Here is an 18791-nt window from a genome sequence, read left to right on the forward strand (position 1 = left end):
TCAGTCATACATATGAGAATACATTAATTTCCAAAGCTACAGCAATGTACAATTGCGTTTCCATGAAGGATTCATTAAAATGGTTAACTTGTTCCGAGCCCTTGGCACAGTATGTAATCCATGTGCACGGTAATGGATAATTATGGTTTGATTGATGAGTCATAAAAGGTATTAAATGGTTTTTTCCACAACAGCAAGGTATAGTTCATTTTAAAAGTTTTGTCGTTGTTATATTTTTGACGTGACAGTAATGTTCAAGTCGTTACACAGTCTAACACGTTGTTCTAAGTTAGTGATATGCTAGATTTATACATTAAACAAGTTTTCAAATCTCGTCGCCTGCTTGTGTCGTCGGCATGGAACATCGATGATATGGAAGTAGTCGTCTGCGCATGCCTGTGGTTGAGCGCACTGGGCAGCCGTTGGCGGTGAGTGTGGAGTCAGGAACACAGCATCCGGACCTGCTGCATAAGCTCATCACTGCTTCCTGCTGACCTTGGCAACAGCTCATCCGAAACAGCTCATCCAAAGAGGCGTCAGAATTTCTTTATGAGATAATGTCCGCTGGAAAGACTTTACACAGGTTAGTACACAGTTAGTGTCACGCAAAAATGTTAATCACGTCTGTTTATGGAGTATTTACGTTATTTAAGAAGATTTTTTGTAGAAATATAGCACCATTGGATTCACTTCATGGAATTCGCTCACTACTTAAAATTGAGGGGTACCCGTGGTCTAGGGGTAGCGTCTTTGATTCATAATCAAAACGTCTTCGGTCCCGGGTTCGATCCCCGCCACTGCCTAAATTTTGATAAATAATTAGAATTGCCGGCCGAAGACTTCCCTTATTCTGCCAAAGGCCTTCTCAAAGAGGGCGGAGTAGCGGATAGAGGATCAGAGCACTCTCTTGTCCTAGGGGTGGGAAATTGCCCCTAAAGGCGGAAGAATCAGCAACGATCAACGACATGAGGATGCAGAAGGCAATGGAAACCACTGAATTAAAGACACGTAACGTGTATCCACAGGGCATGTGGCCTGTAATTGAAGAAGCGTCATGATGATCTCTCCACTGGCAAAAGAGTCCGGAATAGTCCCCCATTCCGATCTCCGAGAGGGGACTGCCAAGGGGGAGGTTACCATGAGAAAAAGATTGAATAATCAACGAAAGGATAACGTTCTACGAGTCGGGGCGTGGAATGTCAGAAGCTTGAACGTGGTAGGGAAACTAGAAAATCTGAAAAGGGAAATACAAAGCCTCAATCTAGATATAGTAGGGGTCAGTGAAGTGAAGTGGAAGGAAGACAAGGATTTCTGGTCAGACGAGTATCGGGTAATATCAACAGCAGCAGAAAATGGTATAACAGGTGTAGGATTCGTTATGAATAGGAAGGTAGGACAGAGGGTGTGTTACTGTGAACAGTTCAGTGACTGGGTTGTACTAATCAGAATCGACAGCAGACCAACACCGACAACGATAGTTCAGGTATACATGCCGACGTCGCTAGCTGAAGATGAACAGATAGAGAAAGTGTATGAGGATATTGAAAGGGTAATGCAGTATGTAAAGAGGGACGAAAATCTAATAGTCATGGGCGACTGGAATGCAATTGTAGGGGAAGGAGTAGAAGAAAAGGTTACAGGAGAATATGGGCTTGGGACAAGGAATGAAAGAGGAGAAAGACTAATTGAGTTCTGTAACAAGTTTCAGCTAGTAATAGCGAATACCCTGTTCAAGAATCACAAGAGGAGGAGGTATACTTGGAAAAGGCCGGGAGATACGGGAATATTTCAATTACATTACATCACGGTCAGACAGAGATTCCGAAATCAGATACTGGATTGTAAGGCGTACCCGGGAGCAGATATAGACTCAGATCACAATATGGTAGTGATGAGGTGTAGGCTGAAGTTCAAGACATTAGTCAGGAAGAATCAATACGCAAAGAAGTGGGATACGGAAGTACTAAATAATGACGAGATACGTTTTAAGTTCTCTAAGTACAGTTGAAGAAGAATGGACATCTCTAAAAAGGGCCATCACAGAAGTTGGGAAGGAAAACATAGGTACAAAGAAGGTAGCTGCGAAGAAACCATGGGTAACAGAAGAAATACTTCAGTTGATTGATGATAGGAGGAAGTACAAACATATTCCGGGAAGTTTCCAGAATGAGATTTTCACTCTGCAGCGGAGTGTGCGCTGATATGACACTTCCTGGCAGATTAAAACTGTGTGCCCGACCGAGTTCGAGTCTCGGCCGGGCACACAGTTTTAATCTGCCAGGAAGTTTCATATTCCGGGAAAATCAGGAATACAGAAATACAAGTCGCTGAGGAATGAAATAAATAGGAACTGCAGGGAAGCTAAGACGAAATGGCTGCAGGAAAAATGTGAAGACATCGAAAAAGATATGATTGTCGGAAGGACAGACTCAGCATACAGGAAAGTCAAAACAACCTTTGGTGACATTAAAAGCAACGGTGGTAACATTAAGAGTGCAACGGGAATTCCACTGTTAAATGCAGAGGAGAGAGCAGATAGGTGGAAAGAATACATTGAAAGCCTCTATGAGGGTGAAGGTTTGTCTGATGTGATAGAAGAAGAAACAGGAGTCGATTTAGAAGAGATAGGGGATCCAGTATTAGAATCGGAATTTAAAAGAGCTTTGGAGGACTTACGGTCAAATAAGGCAGAAGGGATAGATAACATTCCATCAGAATTTCTAAAATCATTGGGGGAAGTGGCAACAAAACGACTATTCACGTTGGTGTGTAGAATATATGAGTCTGGCGATATACCATCTGACTTTCGGAAAAGCATCATCCACACAATTCCGAAGACGGCAAGAGCTGACAAGTGCGAGAATTATCGCACAATCAGCTTAACAGCTCATGCATCGAAGCTGCTTACAAGAATAATATACAGAAGAATGGAAAAGAAAATTGAGAATGCGCTAGGTGACGATCAGTTTGGCTTTAGGAAAAGTAAAGGGACGAGAGAGGCAATTCTGACGTTACGGCTAATAATGGAAGCAAGGCTAAAGAAAAATCAAGACACTTTCATAGGATTTGTCTACCTGGAAAAAGCGTTCGACAATATAAAATGGTGCAAGCTGTTCGAGATTCTGAAAAAAAGTAGGGGTAAGCTATAGGGAGAGACGGGTCATATACAATACGTACAACAACCAAGAGGGAATAATAAGAGTGGACGATCAAGAACGAAGTGCTTGTATTAAGAAGGGTGTAAGACAAGGCTGTAGCCTTTCGCCCCTACTCTTCAAGCTGTACATCGAGGAAGCAATGATGGAAATAAAAGAAAGGTTCAGGAGTGGAATTAAAATACAAGCTGAAAGGATATCAATAATACGATTCGCTGATGACATTGCTATCCTGAGTGAAAGTGAAGAAGATTTAAATGATCTGCTGAACGGAATGAACAGTCTAATGAGTACACCGTATGGTTTGAGAGTAAATCGGAGAAAGCCGAAGGTAATGAGAAGTAGTAGAAATGAGAACAGCGGGAAACTTAACATCAGGATTGATGGTCACGAAGTCAGTGAAGTTAAGGAATTCTGCTACCTAGGCAGTAAAATAACCAATGACGGGCGGAGCAAGGAGGACATCAAAAGCAGACTCGCTATGGCGAAAAAGGCATTTCTGGCCAAGAGAAATCTACTAATATCAAATACCGGCGTTGATTTGAGGAAGACATTTCTGAGGATGTACGTCTGGAGTACAGCATTGTATGGTAGTGAAACATGGACTGTGGGAAAACCGGAACAGAAGAGAATCGAAGCATTTGAGATGTGGTGCTATAGACGAATGTTGAAAATTAGATGGACTGATAAGGTAAGGAATGAGGAGGTTCTACGCAGAATCGGAGAGGAAAGGAATATGTGGAAAACACTGATGAGGAGAAGGGACAGGATGATAGGACATCTGCTAAGACATGAGGGAATTACTTCCATGGTACTAGAGGGAGCTGTAGAGGGCAAAAACTGTAGAGGAAGACAGAGATTGGAATACGTCAAGCAAATAATTGAGGACGTAGGTTGCAAGTGCTACTCTAAGATGAAGAAGTTAGCACAGGAAAGGAATTCGTGGCGGGCCCCATCAAACCAGTCAGTAGACTGATGACCCAAAAAAAAAAAAGTTAATTAATTAAAATTAGTTAATTAGTTACTCCTAGGAACGCACTGAAGGTTAGTTTCATAGTGTTGACTGTCCCTATGAAAATTATTCACATTATCAATACACAATAGCCGCTACAAATATTTGCACTCAAAAGTTTTCATAATTCATTTTTAACATTGTCAGACGCCGTTACCCACCGTTGCGTAACAGTCCATCACGTACGTATCGACACATTCGCACCGCTGCTGTTATCAATGCATCACACTCGACGGGAAATTTCACAGTCACTTTTCAGTGTGTTCACACGTCACTGTTTGTTCTTGATATATCGAACATACAATTTTCTTACGTCAGTTATGACATCTTTTTACATGCCGTTCGTGATTAGACGATGTACAAACATTAGAGGTCTGTATATTATAATCATGCATACGTGTACGTCGCTTTCCTAGATACATATTGTGCTCACATAAGCTTACATATGTATCTCTCCACCCAATGTTTTATGATCAGTAGACCATCCGAATTCTGCCACTCAAGGGTTTGGCTTGATTTTCAGAAAATAATGGCCAGTGCATCATTTCTCGTGATCAAGAATACAAGTGCATCTGTTGAGGACACCAACCCATGTTGCTACTGACTCAGAAAAGCAAGCTAACTGCCAATAATGTTGTCGCCAGGGCATCAGAAAAACGAAAACTAATCGACAAAACTGCCATTAGATCCAGTAAGAAAAACTTCATCTCAAATCAGTTCAGACTCTGATAATCCATGGTGCATCTTGTAATGTTTGTCTAGGCACACAAGGACCTTTAAGTACATAATGAATCATTGTTTAATTCTGTGTGCAAAATGAAACTTATCATAACATTCCTATATTGTAGGTTTGTAAAACGTAAAAAAAAAGTCTACTACTCTCACGGAAATTTCAGAGAAAAGAATCTAAATTAAAAGATTTATTAACCAGCAGCAGTTCTCATTTAAAGTAAACAGCATTTAATGACATTCTATACCTGTTCAGAATATTATACTACAGACATAATTTAAAATGTTTGAAAAGCTGTTTCAGGTGAAGTGAAGTGAAGCCAAGTCAAGTCAATTATTAAATGCGATAGACGTCACTTGTCTAGACTGATTTCTGCTTTGGTTGCTCCTGGGCATCCTATTCACAGTCATATTGAAAATGTTACACAAGATAAAAACGTACAGTCTACTACTCACATAATAGAAATATTTACATGACGAAACACAATACATATACACACATCAAAAAACGTTTTTGCATCACTTCGGTTCCCAGAACTCCTGAAGACAGACGTTGACTGTAGATATTGTGTCTCAGGCACAGTCCCTTTGACTGTTCAGAGATGTCACTAAACCCGCCCAAAGATGTAAACAACCATACATGAACAGCACCAATTAGATGGAGGGGTTCGACAGCCGATCAGTTCCAGTCATTCTACCAGGAAGGAGGTGCACAGCTCATGTTGTCTGTAGTTCAACCATGCCTAGACGGTCAATACCGCGAATCGATCGTGTCCGCATTGTTACTTTGTGCCAGGGAAAGCTGTCAACAAGGGAAGTGTCCAGGCGTCTAGGAGTGAACCAAAGCGATGTTTTTCGGACATGGAGGAGATGGAGGAGATACAGAGAGTCAGCAACTGTCGATGGCATGCCTCGCTCTGGGCGCCCCCGGGCTACTACTGCAGTGGATGAACACTACCTACGTATTATGACTCGGAGGAAACCCGACAGTAATGCCACCATGTTGAATAATGCTTTTCGGCAGCCACAGGACGTCGTGTTACGACTCAAACTGTGCGCAATAGGTTGCATGATGCGCAACTTCACTCCCGACGTCCATGGCGAGGTCTATCTTTGCAACCACGACACCACGCAGCGCAGTACAGATGGGCCCAACGATACGTGAATGCCATCCTCCGAACGATAGTGCAACCTTATCAGCAGCACATTGTCGAGGCTGTCGTCTTCATGGACGACAATTCGCGCCCCCATCACGCACATCGTGTGAATTGTAACCTCCCCACCGGAATTTTAAATAAAATGACAATACTTAATAGAAATGGACATTGCGCTAAGTGTAACCTCTCCACCGAAATCTTAAAGACAGAAATAATAAATGAATGGGAGCCAAGTGTAACCTCTCTAGCAATTACATTTAATGACAATAAAAGTGAGAATCGCGATCTGACTCAAATATAAGTTCTTCACAAAAAAAAAAATTAAAGTCTATTCAGTGATAAGAAAATCTCAGTGATAATGATAATTCAACTAAACCGAAATATCCGTCTTTGGCCCTGTGCAAAAAAAATCAGAATTAAATTCTTACCTCATTGTAACTGCTAGTCAAATTTCTGCTCTTATTCTTGCGCACGGCTTGGAGGAACTGCATTGCAAATAATAATATTCTTTTTTTTGTAATTGAACTGAAACTTTTCTTTAAGGGAAGTGGAACGAAATCGTTAGTTCAATTAAATAAATTTTTTTGTAAAATGCTTTTGAAATAAAAAATTATTATTGGGGCACTTGTTGGAAATTAATTACAATAAATAAACTTTGCATTATCTGATGATTACCTTAATTAACAATATACCTCATTCAGCATCTTGACCAGTGTTGCCGACAGACTACATCACACAACCGCACTGGGCTGCTACTACTGACCGACTGCTCTGCATGACGACTACTAGCGTACTGCACTACATGACGACTACTAGCGAACTCCACGACGACTACTACTACTGTACTGCACGACTACTACTAGCGTACTGCTCGCAACACTCGCGCGGTCAAGCGCAGACTAACTACGATAATAGGCTCTCTGGTCAAAGATTTTTAACGTGCCTCACCATCGCTGCTACGTTACATACGTGTTTCATAACCCTCCACTGGGGGGGTGGGGGGGCAAAAATTTGGCAGCGATGTTGAGTCATTTGGACTTGCCATCGCAAGAAATTCTTACAATTTACAGAATATTCAAATTTAGTACATAAATTAAATGTGGTGCACACGCACCAAGTACAAAATATATCAGACAAAGACAGGATGTGAGTACAAAAAATAGTAGTACATCAGAAAAATGTATATAAAAATTATGTGACAGATAAAGTGCACAGGCACTGAAAAAAAAATTCTTTAGCATAAACAGAATGAATAAACAGAATGGCAAAAAAATTATGTTGATAAGTGACATGAGTGCACATGCACTGCAGTTGAGAACATATCAGTAAATGATGAAATGTATATACAATGAGTAACAAATGACATAAGTGCATACGCACTGAAGAATTGAACATACAGAATGAGTACAAATCATATTGAAAATGAGAGAAGTGCACAGGCACTGAAGTTCAGAACATATCATCAAAATAAAAAACGTATATACAATATAAAAGACAAGAGTGCACATATACTGTACTTCAGAACAAATCGAAAAAATGTCTTTAGCATTTTCGCTATAAATAAACATAATGGCAAAAAAATCATATCGACAAGTGACAAGTGTACTCGCACTGGAGTTCAGCAAATCTAAAAAAATGTATAACCCATGAACATAAATGATGTTAGCAAAAAAAATGATTTTCACTATGTGACAAGAATTAGGATAGGAAAGGGAAGGATTGCATCATGGTTGTAGCACTTTAGATTGCACACAGCTGTTCTGAAAGTCCATATCTTTCCACAGAAGTACAGGGTGGCGCAGATGGATCGGGTGGTTTTGAAGTGAACTGTACGTCTGGAGGGGGGGAGCCAGGTGTTCGGCGACTTCGTCCTGTGGTGGTGGGGGGGGGGGGGGGGGACGGGAAGTTTCAGTTGCAGGCTGGCAGTCAGTCGCGATGGCTACGTGGTCCGTTGAGCATCGTGTTTTCGCAGTGGAAGAGTTCATACGCAATAACGAGTCAATTGTTGCTGTGACGCGTGCCTTTCGCCGGCGTTTCAACATCCCACCTCGCGGTAGTGTTCCTAAGCGAGATACGATATTGAGTTGGGTGCATAATTTCCGCACTACTGGTTCATGTGCTCCAAAATGGACGCCTAGACCGCCAACAATAACAACGCCTGAGAACGTGGAGCGTGTGAGACGCGATGTCACTGCGAGCCCACGTCGATCAACGAGACGTCGTGCTCAAGCTCTTGGAATGTCACGTCGGAGCCTTCAAAGGATTCTTAACGAAGAACTGAAATTCCACCCCTATAAAATCCTGTTGGTACAGAAGATTCTCCCAACAGACCATCTTCAAAGGCTTCAGTTTAGCCAACAGATGTTGGAGTTATTGGAAGATGTAAACCTGATTATCATGATGTCTGACGAGGCTCACTTTCACATTAACGGATACGTAAACAAGCAAAATTGCCGTTACTGGGCCGACACTAACCCAAGAGATCTACACCAACGGCCTCTCCATAGTGACAAAGTGACGGTTTGGTGTGGGGTTTCTAAGGTAGGGATAATTGGTCCTTACTTTTTTGAAAATGAAAGGGAGCAGGCGGTTACTGTTAATTCGCAGCGTTATGTGAACATGATTGAAGATTTTCTTCTCCCACAACTTGAAGAGAACAATTACGACATGGGCAATATGTGGTTCCAACAAGACGGGGCAACTGCACATACCGCTAGGATATCAATGCAAGCTGTACGCGCTCTGTTCCCTGGCCGTTTGATTTCCCGTAATGGAGATGTCCATTGGCCCCCTCGCTCGCCGGACCTCACGGTATGTGACTTTTTCTTATGGGGCTATTTAAAAGCAAGGGTCTACATGAACAAACCCCGGACCATTCAGGAGTTGAAGGCAGCAATTCACACCGAAATCACATCAATTCCTGGTGATGCGCTTGAGCGGGCAATGCGGAACGTTAAGGACCGACTCCAAGAATGCGTCGCTCGAGAAGGAGGGCATTTGATGGATGTAATTTTTAAAAACTAACATTACTATTTTTTTGTTAATAAACTTCCATTGTAACTACACGTTTTGCACTTTATTTCAATCCAATACCTTTACAATTGACAGTTTGACAAGTATTTTAAAACCACCCGATCCATCTGCGCCACCCTGTACAACACCAAGTGACACAATTTGAAGTTCTTTTCCCATCAGAATTTATCAGTGTAGCCAAGACACTGAACTGTCGTAGTAATGTTCCATGTTTTCATTTTGGCAGTACACTAGGTACACCAAACAGTGGGACCATAATAACGTCTTCATCGCTCACGGTGGTGGACAGCATGTCGTGTCAACACCACGCTCTTACAAGGCACACCAACGTAGAATTAGTGCAAAACCAAAGATAGTGCTCCATGATCACTAGGATAAACAGGACAAATGGACATTGCAGTAATTCAGGGTAGTTAGCGCATGAGGTGAAGGACAATAGGTCACATAATATTGACAATTACAGTCTTCATTAGTAGTTTGCGGCATTCATAGCCCAGTTATTGAACATTTCTGTACCAAGTATGTAGTATTACAGAAAAATGTTCATTAATTGTTTTACATAGAATCAGTAGCCTTCTTTTCCTAGTTACAAAGTATGGCATAGTTAATTAATCATTTGTCATTCCAATAGTAATAATCATTAGCCTTTTCCTAATTACAAACCATTATTAAACAGTCACATTCCTTTCCAGTTACAAAGTATGGCATCGTTAATTAATCATTTGTCATTTCAATATAGTAAGAATCATTAGCTTTTTCCTAATTACAAAGCATTATGAAACAATCACATTCTTTTCCAGTTACAAAGTATAGCATAGTTAATTAATTATGTGTCATTGCAATCTAGTAAGAATCATTAGCCTTCTCCTAATTACAAAGCATTATTAAACAGTCGCATTCTTTTTCAGTTACAAAGCATAATTAAGAATCATTAGCCTTCTTCTAATTACAAAGCATAGCATCATTTGTCATTTCAATATAGTAAGAATCATTAGCTTTTTTTTCTAATTACAAAGCATTATCAAACAATCACATTCTTTTCCAGTTACAAAGTATAGCATAGTTAATTAATCATCTGTCATTCCAATAGTAATCTCATTCTTGTCCAGTTACAAAGCATAATTTTATATATATATATATATATTTTATTTTTAAGAAGTCATTACTCAAGTGACATACTATTCAGAGCTAATCAGCATTACTCAGAACTTTCTCAAACTGGTATCACTATTTGGGACTGGTAATACATTTTTTTGTTAGCAATGCATTGCGTTGGGATCGATAATTAATTGCTGAGGCATAACACTATTTGCTTTTGACCTATTGCTGCAAATGAGGATAGGTAACGTCATTCGTCATGAGTCAGCTGTAGCAAGGTTATGTAGCAAGGCAGTATATGTGATCACATTTATAAATGATAAACACAAATGGGTAAAAAAATAAAAATGCAAGTACTAGAACAGGTATAATAAGTAACAGGTTTAGTAAGTATCATGAAAAACTTCTCCTGAAAAAAAAAAAACAAAATGGATTATTGACCTGAAAGAAGAAACGCACACTATGCTGAAAAGTAGTGAACTTCAAATTAACATGTAGTAAAATGTGTATAAAATGTGTTCCATAGCTGTCCTTTCCAAAACTTTCCGTCATCCTACTATGCAATATAACACCTGCTGTCAAAACAAACTGCAACAAATACTTAAATAACTACATAGCATAAATATATAACTTCAACATTATCCTCATCTGTAAAGAAAACATTATTATCAGCACCTGTAAAGAAAAACTTCATTATTCATAATAGCATATTCTTCATCATTATTCATCAGCATTCATTACCATCTGCAAAAAAAAAAAAAATCACTTCACTACTCATTACACAACTATTCCGTATCTCTAGCATATTTCATCACTAAAACTAAGATGTGTAGTTCTGTCTGACAGCCTGCATCAATCACCTTGTATTCTGAAAGAAAAAATTAGTTAAGACTGCTATTCTACGATGAGTATAGTATATTCTTGTTAATGCTTGTTAATCCTGATCCATTTACTCTTCCCCATAAAGTTATTGCATCTTCTTTCGTTTATTCCGTAGGTGAAATTCCCATTTCTGTTGAATTTATTTCTTACACGCATCATTTCTTTCTGAAATTGATGAACAAAGATTAATGTCCTGCATTTAAATCATATACCCACTAAATAATGACTGGTTTATGGTAACATAATTAACCATACAGCATAACATGACAGAAAACGTATGTCAAAGACATTGACAGTGTTCAGATGCAAAATGTACAGAGAATATCACAATGCAGCAGCAAAATGTAAAACAGTCACGATCTTGAGATGTCATAGGGCAAAAAATGTCAAAGTCAACTAGTGTGTGTTATATACTAACTATTTCACAATACATACAAACAAAACTGGAGTACAATCATATACACAAAAAAAAGTGGAAAATGTGCACGGTCTGATGTGTAACGACAAGAAGAGCGACCTGCTAACCTTACCTTGCGGGAACTTGCCAAGAAAAAATACGATAATCATCAGTAATTAGTCAGGTGAATATAATTGCATTAGTAAATGGCATCATAGTGTGTTGAATCATAAAGTGTCTTCATTCAATAAACGGTTTAATGTTTGAGATATGGTGATTGCCTTTCGATTTTCTGGTTCTCAAAGTTTCGACGTGTACAACATTGGGGTGAGGAATGCTGCGAATCCGATATGAACCTGCGTATAGCAGTTCAAATTTACTGCACTTACCTTTTATTCTGCTGGATAAATAGTGTGTACCTACTAATACCTTCTGTCCAACGTGAAAGTCGCGGCGTGTACAAACCTGTTTTTGCTGTCTTCTCCGGCGCTCTGCGGCACGTTTGATGTTGTTCAGCGCAATGTCAATTATTTCGTGGTGTCTCAGTCGACGACATTTAGGGAAGTTTACTAAGTCTTTAATTTTGTTTGGTGGTTCAACGTTTTTCAATATAACAGACGGAGATGGCATAGTGGATTCATTTGGAATGGAATTAATTACATCTTGGAATGAGAGTATGTGTGTATCCCAATCAATATGTCTTTTGTGGCAGTATATTCGACACAGCTTACCAATTTCTTTCATTAATCTTTCACAGGGGTTCGAAGAAGCATGGTACTTGGATATATAGATCGGAGAAATGTTTCTAGCTCGTAACATACGTGTCCATGTAGCTTTCTGTAAAAGAATTTTGCGTAGTTGCGTGCGTTCGTCGTCTGTATTTGCACTGCTTTGTCTAACTTTATCGGAAATCATCTGCATTACGTCGTAGTCAGTTTCGTCTGGAGTATTATAGTTGTGTACGTACGTACTCGTGAACAATGTGGGATTACAGTATGTCACGTGTTGCGGAAATGACCTCTGTGCGATTAATTGTTTGTTCTTCCGCAGATAAAGAGTGCTGAAATTCTAAAGCCAATTGTACATTTTCATCCTTTAACATTAAATAAGAATTCTGAAAAATCAATAACTGCGTCGTGTTGTACCAGAAAATTCGTACCTAAAATAACGTCTGTTGTCAATAAAGGAACAATCCAAAAATTTGAGAGAAACGTGTGACCTCCAATACAAAATGATAAATGCGTCTGTAATTTAACGTCTACTCCTTTACTCGATACTGCTCCTTTCACTTTTGTTTTGCCTAATGGTAATGTCGGATACGTATTCTCTTTGTTACACTTGTTAAAAGTTTCTTCATTTATTACTGATATAGGTGATCCGGAATCGATTACTGCTGAAAATTTCGATGAACCAATTTTAATTTCGATGACAGGATGTGAAATGGTTTTCTGAACAACTGGTCTTTCCTGTAAAAGAGTGTCTCTGATGTCGTCAAAAGTAATTACATTTTCGTGAATAACATTCTGCGTGTCTAAAGTAGTGCTTACGTTACTGGAATATGCAATCTGTACTGTGTCTGGTCAAATTCTGTCGTACGTGCTATTATTTACGGGAGGATGCTGTGGCATATCCACTATATGAACTGTTCTGTTATTTCTTACTGACGTGTTACGCTATGGATGACACCTATTGTCTGTTCCATTCATGATTATTTGTTGTTGCTGATGTTGTTGCTGCTCATAAGATCGACTGTTATTAAATGTACGCTGAAAATTGTGTTCATCATTTTTTTTACGTCTGTCGTGATAGTAATTTCTATACGGCGCATTGCGATACGAGTTGAAATAGTGTGTTGTCTGTACGTAGTTATTTCTTTGCTGCCATGCGTTACTATTTGTTGGAGCTGGGACTATACGTGCACGCGGCGGAACATTAAAGTTTGGTTGACCTTGCAGACTGCATTGTTGGTTAGGTATGCTAAGCGGCTGACTTTCATGCTATTGTGGTGAAAAACATCTATTGTTACTAAAAAAATGCGTTTGCTGTTAATTTTACACATACTGATGATTACGATTTTATCTGTAATTAAAATTACGCTGGTTTTGGAGTGCCTACTGAAAATTGTCACATTCGGTAAAAGTTTGTCACATCGGGTTTTCATTACTCGTTTCTTAATACTAGGTAGAGCAATAGTTAAAGAGCAGTTTGGATAGATATAAAGGATAGTAGAAGAAAAGGCAGCAGTGCAGAAAACTAAAGATGAAACAGCACTACTACAGCTCGGGGCCCTATGCTCGCTACGGCACATATTCATTAAAGTGTAATGAATCCCCTGAGGTCATTTACGCACTGCAAATAAATTTCAGCTTTTGCGTTGCAGGCAATGGCGGTAAAATTCCAAAACCAAATTGTTGTATCCGTGCTAATTCAAATTTCTGCATTATAGGCAATGCTGTTGTATATACAAAAATAAATTGTCGCATCTGGTTCAAGGCTAGTTTCTGCATTACAGGCAATAGCGGTGAAAGCACAAAAATAAATCGTCGTATACAGCGCAAAGCGTGTACCTGTACGCTGTCATTATTAAATTCTTTATATTTCCTGGCGGATAAAAATTGCTCGTAATCTACGTTCTCGTCATTGAATTTGAAAACACGTTCAGGTTTGTGTGTGAATCTGCTCGTCTGTGTCATTTCGGATTTCAAGTTGCGTAGCTTTTCAGATTTTAAGTCGCGTGGATTTTCGGATTTTACGTCTCGTAGTCTCTGTAAATTGCTCACATTATACACGCTGCCTGACTGACAAATGCTCGCAACGTGGCGGATTCTGTGACGTGTTGGTGACTGAAATAGTCTTTAATTCTGTTACTTTACTACTTTCGTCAATTTGGTTGTTGTGTCGTTCACTTTTATTAACAACTTCCGTATTCACAGTGTGTGAAACTTCCAGTGGCTCTAAATTAAGCTCGTCGCTTATCTGTACTGCGTTTTTAGGGCATTGTTCAGTGACTGCATTAATTTCGTGTATCAGTGTTGCGTTTGCTGAACATTGTTCAGTGACTGCATTAACTTCGTCTTTATGTGATTCTGTTGTGCCTACACGTGTGCTACTTAATTCTTGTGCAACAGTGCCAACTTTTTCATTACTGTTATTAGCACAAGTCTTAGTATTCACACGTAATTGTTCTTTAATGTCCTGGCATTGCATGGTAACACCTGTAATCTGTTTGCTAGCTTGTTTGTTCTGTTCATTAAGGTTATCGTGTTTTTCTCTCGGCTGTTTAATACTTTCAGAAAATTGTTTGTTCCGTTCTCTAAATTGTTTGTTCTCTTCTTCCAGTCGTTTGTTCTGCTCATCAAGTTTTTCATTAAGTTGTTTATACTGTTCATTAAGTTGTTTGAAACCATCATCCATTATTTCCTTCCGCTGTTTATACTGTTCAACAATTTGTAGCAATATTGCCGTAATTTGACCCAATGTAACATTATCTACTCCATTCTCTGTACCGTTTGACGGTGTATTTGCAAGTGTCGCGTTTTGCGTGACCATTTGGTCATTCTGTAATTTACAAAAACGTTTATCAGTCGGATGTACACTGTCAGACACTATTTCGGAATTAAATAAATCCGTCCTACTTTGTGCATCCTGTTCATTTTCGTTAGACAAATTTGTGTGTTCATCACGTAAATTTAATAAACCGGTTGTGTTAGGCTGGGCAGCGCTCATTACAATAGAGCGTCCCGCGTCATCGATTGTCGTCAAATCAACAGAGGACATAACCGAGTTCGTTTGTTCATCATTAAGATAAAAGTCATCATTAGTGGTTGTAATGCACTGATTGTTAGTGAAGGCAGGATTGTCATCACTACACTGCGTGTCACAATTACTATCGGTCACGCTGTTTAAGTCGGTAATTCCATTCAAAATACCTCGCGATACACTATTCACAGTTTTTCGCGGCATTTTTACAATAGTCACAAATATTCACAAAACAATAAGCACAATGCAAAAACAACACACAAATACAACAGAGCAACGAATTGCCGTTGACCTGTAGAAAGAAAGTCACAAGATTAGTAAAAGCGTTGCGCCAAATCCTAATTATACTTAAGCAAATAAGAGCAGATATCTGACTGTTGTTCAAAAGATTCTCAACGAAATTCGATCCTGGACTGGGTGTCGCCAAGTGTAACCTCCCCACCGGAATTTTAAATAAAATGACAATACTTAATACAAATGGACATTGCGCTAAGTGTAACCTCTCCACCGAAATTTTAAAGACAGAAATAATAAATGAATGGGAGCCAAGTGTAACCTCCCTAGCAATTACATTTAATGACAATAAAAGTGAGAATCGCGATCTGACTCAAATATAAGTTCTTCACAAAAAAAAAATTAAAGTCTATTCAGTGATAAGAAAATCTCAGTGATAATGATAATTCAACTAAACCGAAATATCCGTCTTTGGCCCTGTGCAAAAAAAATCAGAATTAAATTCTTACCTCATTGTAACTGCTAGTCAAATTTCTGCTCTTATTCTTGCGCACGGCTTGGAGGAACTGCATTGCAAATAATAATATCCTTTTTTTTGTAATTTAACTGAAACTTTTCTTTAAGGGAAGTGGAACGAAATCGTTAGTTCAATTAAATAAATTTTTTTGTAAAATGCTTTTGAAATAAAAAATTATTATTGGGGCACTTGTTGGAAATTAATTACAATAAATAAACTTTACATTATCTGATGATTACCTTAATTAACAATATACCTCATTCAGCATCTTGACCAGTGTTGCCGACAGACTACATCACACAACCGCACTGGGCTGCTACTACTGACCGACTGCTCTGCATGACGACTACTAGCGTACTGCACTACATGACGACTACTAGCGAACACCACGACGACTACTACTGTACTGCACGACTACTACTAGCGTACTGCTCGCAACACTCGCGCGGTCAAGCGCAGACTAACTACGATAATAGGCTCTCTGGTCAAAGATTTTTAACGTGCCTCACCATCGCTGCTACGTTACATACGTGTTTCAGAATGACTTCATACGCGATAACAACATCGCTCGACAGAGTGGCCAGCATGTTCTCCGGACATGATCACTATCGAACATGTCAGGGATATATTGAAAACGGCTGTTTATGTACGACGTGACCCACCAACCACTCAGAGATCTTCCCCGAATCGTCGTTGAGGACTAGGACAATCTGGACAAACAGTGCTTTGATGAACTTTTTTGATGTGTGTACAAAGAAAACAAATATCTTTTTGGAAATAGACCTTTGACAGACATACTGCCAGGTTGTGCGTGACTGTAACTGCTTCCGAAGGGTAATCTCTACAACATTGTAGGGACCAGTGTATAAAATGTACCATTTTTTGTTCCGTCTCTTAAGGCTCGAAGCCTTGGGTGACTTCGTAGGAGCACTAATTCTCCAGATTCATAGTTTCTTGCTCTCTTTACATTCGTATGATATTCCCTCTTGCGTTTGTACGCTTCTTGAGTTGCTTTACTTAAAGTTTGACTGATCTTTGCTTCCCGAGTTACTTCTGAATAGACTAACTTAGGTATTGGTGTTGTCCACTCATTCTCTTCCTTGGCAGCTATCATCTCAGGTGGGTATACCCAGTGGAAGAATGGGGCCACTATTGCATATTTGCTGAAATTCAGCTACATTGTCCATCCATCGCGTATGTTGTCTAGAGCTGTAGGTTCGTATAAACATGTATATATCCCTCGCATCCAATACAAGCCTTACCTTTGCTGCAGCCAGTAGTGTACTGCTATAAGAGGAATAGGAAGGCTTTATAAACACATCAAAAAAAGTTTTGCATAACCTGGGTTCCGAGAGTTCCTGCAACACTGAATCGCTTTCATCTGACTTACAATACGTCTGATAAGGTCTGTATGATGAAGGTTGAAACGCCTGCTAAATCACGCAGGGCTAACAGGTAATTAGGGTTGCGGAAAGGGCCAAGGAAGTTGCTGTCGGGCCCATTTCACAATTTTAATTTATTATCATTTAGTTCACAAATACGCCTTCGAAAGAATTAAATTTGCTTCGCAGCTGAAGGCCTACAAACAGATGCTACAGAATAGTTTTAATTTTGAAAAGACATGACACAGTTAAATTTACGAATAAGATAAATCTTATACATATATGGGATCAGCATGCGGACCGGCTGAAGGCCGCCGGATTAAATCTTCAAAATTCGAAATATACTATGATGATTACTGAAGGCAGAGGGCCACAATGTTTTAAGATGCTAAAAGGGCTGATGGCCCGGAAGGTGCACAGAAAGAGATAAACGAACGCAATAAGATGGCTGAAGACCGCAAAGTTAAATTCTGATAATTAACGAAATATATATATTGCAATAATCGGTGAAACAATACATTAAGTTTACAAATTTCCTTTTTGCAACACCAACGGCGGAAGGCCCACAATAACTTGTAAAATCTTTCAGAGTAAGTTACAATAACCTTTCAAGAACAGAAGGCAACAATATTTGGACTTGAAGGAAACTCTGAGAACATGTTTCCAGGGCTGAAAGCCCTCAATTAACATGTTTCCAGGGCTGAAGGCCCTGAATTAATCTTGCCCGATTGAAAATATAAAATGCAGTAAAGCCGCAAAAGAACCTTTTAAAGTAAATTACAACAACATTAACACTGCCAAAGAATAATTAAGGGAATAACACTCAGGAGCCTCCTGAGGCTCGGGCTGCCCTCCTTCACTTAGGCGAGACAGGCGGTGAGCCCAACTACACTCGATTCGTCCGAACCCAACCAAGGGTCAGCCACGGACCGACCGACCAACCGCTTGCTTGCCACGACGGAGTACACGATAATTCAAGGCCCCAAAAAAGTTACAAGTATCACTATCCTCAAACAAACGCGTATGTGAACTGAGGTACCATAATACACACCCTGTTGGGCAGCAAAAACAGTTGAGGAAGAGACACTGCCCAAAAATTACGTTTGCGTCCAGGGCAGGTAACCAGAACACTAACGGGCACAAGGCAGAAAATTCCACTGGTGCACTTACCTATGGATAAATTAATTTAATCAATTCCACCTGACGACGGCTATCTCTAACACTTCACTCGTTGTTGCTCACAGGAAAACCTCCGCAACAGCAACGCCGGAACTAACAACGTGATGCTCAAAAGCACTTAAGCTTCACGTCCTGGGTCGGCAAGCGACGATGCTCATACCGATCGGACAGCTCCAGACAGATTCCGACACTGCGCAGAGACAGGCACCGGGCCCAGTCGACTACGCCGCACGGAGATGTCCTCGGACCAACCGACC

This window comes from Schistocerca americana, chromosome 5 (genome assembly GCF_021461395.2).
Source record: "Schistocerca americana isolate TAMUIC-IGC-003095 chromosome 5, iqSchAmer2.1, whole genome shotgun sequence".
Taxonomy (NCBI): Eukaryota; Metazoa; Arthropoda; class Insecta; order Orthoptera; family Acrididae; genus Schistocerca; species Schistocerca americana.